The 5,870-nt window shown below is 35.0% G+C and overlaps 1 long non-coding RNA gene across 1 annotated transcript; it reads left to right on the top strand.

Annotated features, from left to right (window-relative positions):
* Nucleotides 1-586: 586 nt before the first annotated feature.
* On the top strand, nt 587-883 carry LOC113072766 (uncharacterized). Its single transcript, XR_003280337.1, has 3 exons — nt 587-618; nt 712-743; nt 831-883. It is a non-coding gene; the product is annotated as an uncharacterized LOC113072766 (long non-coding RNA).
* The last annotated feature ends 4,987 nt before the right edge of the window (nt 884-5,870 follow it).

Raw genomic sequence — 5,870 nt, 5'->3', positions numbered from 1 at the left:
ATATTCCTAATTTGTGCTCTGAAGATGAACAGGTCTTATGGGTTTGGAATGATATGAGGGTGAGTAATTAAAGGGTTGGTTCACCCAAAAATTATGTCATTAATAACTCACTCCATGTCTCGAGAACGAGCCATTATCTAGCTCGGCTCGGTGTTCATCTTCAGTTCTCTCTTCACAGCAGCTCAGTCAGTGTACTGTTTGAGTACATGAACTACTCCGGGATATTGGTTTGTTTGACCAGAGGAGTGTCAGCCACGTTATAAAAGTTAACAGCTTAAGTCATTTGTGGATTAATGCGTATTGGAGACCCGGACCATTTAAACGTTTTGGTTCGATTTGGTGAACTGGTTCAAAAAGATCCAGTACATCGAATGATTTGTTCGCAAACCGAACCGGATATGACAAACTGCTTTGTTTTGAAATCTCTCATAACTAAATCTTCTAAATCATCTCTAAATCTTGAATGGGCTGTGTGAAAAATTGTCAGCATTGTTTTGGGCGTGAACTACTCCTTTAAAATGAAATGTAAAAAAAAAAAAAAAAAAAAAGAGAAACTATGCATAAATTCTACTTGTGAAATCTACTAGATTTGGATGGAATTCGTCAGCAAACAACTGGGTACGTTTTAAACCACCCCCCCCCTTTAAGCCATTTCTTACTCAAAACATAAATTCATGCCAAGGTTTGCTGAAATGTCAGTCTTCATTGTAGGACATTCTTTAGCAACAGCCAGTTCATACACAGTAAGTATTCAAATTTTACATTTGTTAGAGCAGGTAATTGTATCATTTTATATTTTCCGCTGTAATATATCACTCTTTGTTATTTAGACTGGAGAGGAAGACGCAGGGATTTATTCAACCATCGACTCCTTGAAACCCCCTCACGACCACCAGGTATATTTGATAAAAACTATCTTCATCTTAGTATGAACTTCCACATGGTCATTATTTGATATCTGATGTGTCATGTTATGCAGGAAACAGTGAAGAGTCAATGCCAAAAGGTGAGTAAGGAGTTGGTTACACATTGCACAATATTTTATGTTCATTTCAAGATTAAACTTTCCTCTAGATTGAACTGAATCAATTGTACGCCTCCATCCTCAAAAACGGCCGTCTCAAGTGACAACAGCAGAGTTTACATTCACCTGACGGTCTGCTGAAAGAATAAGACTCTGCCTGCTACTGTTTAATGCAGGCTAAAGATGATCAATCTTCATTTTAAACAGATTTATTTCTCCATGGCAAATGCCTTTTATTGTACAGTAAATGTTATTGTAACTTCTGCTTCTTAATTTCAGTATCTTAACCTTTCGAAACGGTAACATAATCATCCGTCTGATTTCGGTTTACTTGTATTTTTGCAGTTTCACGTGTATAGTATAATCACATCGAAAAGCACACAGGATTAATATGCATATCATTAAGTAATAACAATTTCATAATAATTTGTACACAGTGTTATTGTGAATAGCAGTTTTATTGATGAACATAGGCTCACTCATATTTTGTCCTGTTGCTTTATGTGAATATTTTACCTGATATTTTACCTCTTTTTTCTCTCTCTTCTCGTACCTTTTGCAATTTTTCTATCTTCGTATTTCTCTACATATTTTCATATTCTTTTTGCTCTTAATATTTAAAAATGTTAATTGTTTTGTATTCGTGATCAAATAAATGCAACCTTAGTGAGCATGAGAGACTTCTTCCAAAACATTAAAACATGTTTCCAAGCCCAATCTTCTGAATGGTGGTGTTCTGTAAGAAATTATTTAATTTAATTTATATTTTATTTTAATATCTTATATTACCTTTTTTATATCACAATTTTAAAGTATAAAATAGACTAAAACCAGCAGACTTAAATCAGAGTTTAAATAGTTAAAGTTATTAAGCAGCAGTTGTTGTTGTTGTTTTTTCTGCAGCCCCATCTCTGCTCAACCACAATGGTGTCTTGGGGTTTAAACACTTTAGACAAACACAAACAACTGTTATAAAATTGATAAATTGGCTTTGATATGAATATTCTATTCTGAACTTCCTTTTAGCATCAGAAAAATTAAATGTCCCAATCATTATACTTGTCATATGTTTAATTGCATAGAGACATATCGTGCCATTTGTTTTATAGGTTTCCTTTCATTGCTTCAAAATAATGATTGTAAATCATTCAACAGTTACAACATATGCAGAACTGTATGTGCCAAATCAAACAATGTTCATTTATAAAAAAAAAACAAAAAAAAATCTTGATTTATTTGTGTTTTTAATTATTAGGGCCCGAGCACTGCAGTGTGAGGACCCTATTGGAATTGCTCCGTTTCTTCTTCTTTTCTTCTTCTTCTTCTTCTCTGTAATGAAGCACATTTTTGAGGCCTAAACATGCTCCAAAACTCACAAAACTTTGCACACGCATCAGGACTGGCGAAAATTACATCTGATATAGGTTTCAGAAGTGGGTTTGGCAAAATGGCTCGATAGCGCCACCTGTTAAATTTCAACAGAGTGCGCCTCGAGATAGGTGTTAGGTGTTCTGTCCTGAACAAACAGCCATGACCAAATTCAGTTATAGTCATAGCGCCACCTGCTGTAACAGGAAGTGACAAGGTTAACACTGTAATGGACTCCTAGGAACAAATTAAAAAGTGTCAATAAGTGTTAAAGCATGCTAATAATGTAGTGAAAAAGAAAGTTGCTGTAACTAAGTCAAGCAATGTTCGATCTTCCCCAAACTGCACACGTGTGATAGGTGTTCTGCTCTGAACAAACACCATGACCAAATTCAGTAATAGTCATAGCGCCACCTGCTGGTAACAGGAAGTGACAAGTTAACAATCTTATGGACTCCTAGGAACAAATTAAAAAGTGTCAACAAAAGTGTTAAATAGGCTGGCAACATGCTAGAAACATAATAAATCATGCTAGCAACACTTAGCTAAGTGTTGAAGCATTCTACTAAGGCAGTGAAAAAGGAATTTGCAGTAACTAAGGCAAGCAATGTCCGATCTTCCCCAAACTTCACACATGTGATAGGTGTTCTGTCCTGAACAAACAACCATGACCAAATTCAGTTATAGTCATAGCGCCACCTGCTGGTAACAGGAAGTGATATGGTTAACACTATTACAGACTTCTAGGAACATTATTAAAAAGTGTAAACAAGTGTTAAATAGTGCTGGCAACAGGAATGACTTATTTCATACTAACTTTAACATGAGATGTCTGATCTGCCTGAAACTTTGCATGTTTGGTAAGAGTCCTGGCCTAAAGACATTTACATGGCGATATTCAGATATAATCAAAATGCCACCTGTTGACAGCAGGAAATGTGGCAAAAATATTTACTATTTTATAAGCATATGGCCCAACGTTCACGGTTCCTCCTATGGGAACCGGGTGGTGTTGAGCCGGTGTGAGGGCCTGTTTCATGCTGCTTGCAGCTTTAATTTAAATTGAATTTAGAATTTTTTGTGACATACCAGGATCAGGTGATGGTGTTATACTTGTTTTCTTACTCTTGGAGATATCCACAATTGAAAAAGATACAATCCATTGAACTGTCTGGAAAAACCCAATGTGGTTTTCAATCTTGGGAATATAAATTTTTTAGATAATTTGACGTCAGTTTGAAATAAAGTAGTGAGCGCAGTTACTCTCCAAACATCCAGACAACCATATAGTGAAAGCTCAACCTAACAGGTCTGTACTGCCTGTAATATTCACTTCCACATTAAAATGTTAATTAATTCAAGTTTGTACAATGTTTATTTTTTATTTTTTAATGTATAAGTTTTTCACCCCTGTGTAAATTCAGTCATCACCAACAAAAGTAACCTTATCTAAGGTTATTCTAATTTAGATAGCTCTAGAAGAGCTTCATAACCTGTGGTCATAAAACCCACAGTCTATGCTACAGACAGAGATGCTGTTTTCACTGAGACGAACCTACGCCATGATCACAAAAGTGCTCGATCACAAGCTGTGTAGAGTGCTGGCTTTGTAAGCCGGTGGTGGTTTGAAGTTCTTAAATGTCATCTTGAGTGTGCTATGAAAACATGGCGAAAAGTGAATGTGCTATAACCCAAATATACATTCACAAAGCATAAAATTGGTCTGCTTCAGTTTAGCAGAAAATCTCCACAACTAAATAGTTAATAAAAACCTTGTTTGTCTATTTGTTATTAGTCCATTCAGACATTTTTTTTTATTTTTTTTATTTGTGTTTTAATTATTGTAATGGTTTACTGTCTCTTATACTGGATTTTCCAGTCATCTTGGGTTGTCTTATTAATATGTGTGGTATTTCTCTAAACAGAGGTTCCTTCCATGCTATGTAGTTATTATGCCCCGCCTAATTAAAAAACTAGGTTCGTCTTGGGAAGGAACTAAAGAACACACACACACACACAGCACACACTCACACACAATCCATCGACTTCAACTTAAAAACTTAAGGTCAGTTTGCTGCTGTTTAAAAAAAAATAAAAAATTAAGTATCATGAAACTAGTCGTAGCTATTACAACATAAATTAGATCAAACTGACATAAAAAAAAATTGTTATATGTTGTATCAAATCAATTCGATATAGAATTTAAAGTAATGGACAAGATGACAGACTTATTGATCCTACATACATATATATATATCCTATGGCGAAACACCTTGTCTTGACCCATGTCTGAAGCATACATTGAAAAAACACCAATGAGTTGGCCGGTGACAGCCTCTGACATCACTACCAGTCCAGTCCTACTAAGGATCCAGTTGTACTGTTGTATTGGTAGTTTTTTGTTTGTTTGTTTCTTCTTCTTTTTTTTTTTTGAGAAATGCTTCATTAATATGGTATGCTTGTTTGCACTTTGTCTGCTGAATGCATTTTATTTTTTACATGTGAATAAACATGTTGGCCTCTTCTTATTTTGTGCAATTTTTTTTTTCAAATGTGCATTGAAAAAAAAAAAAAGAAATAGAAGTTTTAATTAAAATTTTTTTTAGTAAATTTCACAAGTAATTACAAATTACCTACAATTAACGCATTAAAATGTGATTATTTTAAAGCTGAAAGACTAAAACAATATTTTCTTGTTCAATGCACTTTTTTACTTTATTTTCAACCTTGAAAAACTATTTTATTGTTTCATACAGACAGAATTTTAAAATAATCTTCTCTGAAAATGATTAAATAAAAATAAACGATATATATATATCGCGCCCTCTGCTGTCTAAAATAGGAACTTACAAAGATGCATGTTACAATGTAGCCCACCTTCTCTCTTCTCACCACGTCCACTATTATCTTGATCCTTTACAATCTGATTAAAGTATGGTGTCCCATACTTGGAATTTGTGCTCTGCATTTAACCCATCTTAGTGCACACACACAGCACTGAGTATGGAACACACACACCAGGAGCAGTGGCCAGTCGATGCTGCAGCGCCGGGAATCATCAGGAGGTTTGGTGCTTTGCTCAATTCACTCCCCTCACCTACAATCCCTGGTGCACCTCAGACATGAACCCGTGAACTTTGGATTACAATGGTACCAATGGAATTACACAACATTTGACATATTAAATCTTAAAACCTTTAGAACGTTTTTTAGTATATTTTAAAATTAGCTATTTAGTAGGTCCTTAGGTTATTATTATTTTTTTTTTTAAATCGTTACCTATGTCAATGACAGAAAACAGAGCTGTTGAAACAGTTAAAAGCTAGTAAAGAAGGGGTAGGCAGAGAGGCAAACATTAGCAAGCTAGATGTATAAGCACAACAATCCACCTCCCTGCAAATCCCTCTCCAAAGCAACATGTCCTCCTGTACTCAGGCACACCAGCTTTTAAACAGAAGATCTCTTGTTTTTGCAGCTC

The sequence above is a fragment of the Carassius auratus genome, unplaced genomic scaffold (genome assembly GCF_003368295.1).
Source record: "Carassius auratus strain Wakin unplaced genomic scaffold, ASM336829v1 scaf_tig00010135, whole genome shotgun sequence".
Classification (NCBI taxonomy): domain Eukaryota; kingdom Metazoa; phylum Chordata; class Actinopteri; order Cypriniformes; family Cyprinidae; genus Carassius; species Carassius auratus.
The sequence above is the reverse complement of the archived record's forward strand: the minus strand, read 5'-3'. Positions and strand labels throughout refer to the sequence as shown.